This window comes from Salvelinus sp. IW2-2015, unplaced genomic scaffold (genome assembly GCF_002910315.2).
Source record: "Salvelinus sp. IW2-2015 unplaced genomic scaffold, ASM291031v2 Un_scaffold1731, whole genome shotgun sequence".
NCBI classification, from domain to species: Eukaryota; Metazoa; Chordata; class Actinopteri; order Salmoniformes; family Salmonidae; genus Salvelinus; species Salvelinus sp. IW2-2015.
In genome coordinates this window covers 74,152-75,328 of record NW_019943117.1, presented here as the reverse complement: position 1 = coordinate 75,328, position 1,177 = coordinate 74,152, and positions in this window count along the sequence as shown.

The window sequence follows — 1,177 nt, the reverse complement described above, 5'->3', positions numbered from 1 at the left end:
AGGCTTTACCATGCCTGAAATATTAAAAACGGTGTGTCCGAATTCTGGGCAAAAGACATGGGAGAATATGCACAGGTCATGGTGAGGCCTTTTCCAAAAATGGCACCAAATGACAGTTGGACTCAGAACTTCTTAGGCCCTTTTTTTTCTCAATTTCCGCCTAATGACGTGCCCAAAATAAATGTAATAGGCCTGAAGCCAGGATAGGCATATATTTGGTACCATTGGAAGGTTAAAGATAATTTTAGGAGAATATAACACAATAGACATGGTAGGAGAAAATCCAAAGAAAAACCAACCAGAATTTTTTTGAGAGAGAGTCCATCCTCTTAGAAATGCAAGAGAAAGGTKATATAGTAAATTAGCTCCCTAGATGCATTTCTATGGCTTCCACAGGGTGTCGGCAGTCTATGTTCAAGTTTTCAGGCATGTAACTTCAAAAACAACTAAGAAATAACCGTTTTTGTAGAAGGACACAGTCTTGAAAATGTGTGTCTGCGTGCGGCATGAAGAAATTACCCACCTGCTAAAATCGGTTTCCTATTGAACATACTTCTTTCCGAAATTAATATTATATTTTGATTACATTTTAGGGTATCTGAMGAGTAAATAGAAATGTATTTTGACTTGTTGAAACAAAGTTAATGAGTAGATTTTCGGATTCCTTTCTCTGCAAGTTAAATGAGTGGAATTCTCAAATCGATGGAGCCATCTAAACAGACTTTTTGGGATATAAAGAATGAATTTTATCTAACAAAACGACACTACATGTTATAGCTGGGACCCTTTGGATGACAAATCAGAGAACGATTTTCAAAAAGTAAAGTAAGTGAATATTTAATCATTATGTGTATGTATGAAACCTGTGCCGGTGGCAAAATATTTTGACGTGGGGCGCCGTCCTCAAACAATCGCATGGCATGTTTTCGCTGTATTAGCTACTGTAAATCGGACAGTGCAGGTAGATTAACAAGAATTTAAGCTTTCAGCCGATATYAGACACTTATGTACCTAAATGTTTAAAATCCATAATTWTTATGATTATTTATTTGAATTGCGCYCCCTCCAGTTTCATCAGAAGTTGTCCTGCTAGTGGGACACCGAAACTCAAATATCTCAAGATAGGATTATTCTATCAACATGACGTTTTCAGGGGTTATACTATTATAATATGAAG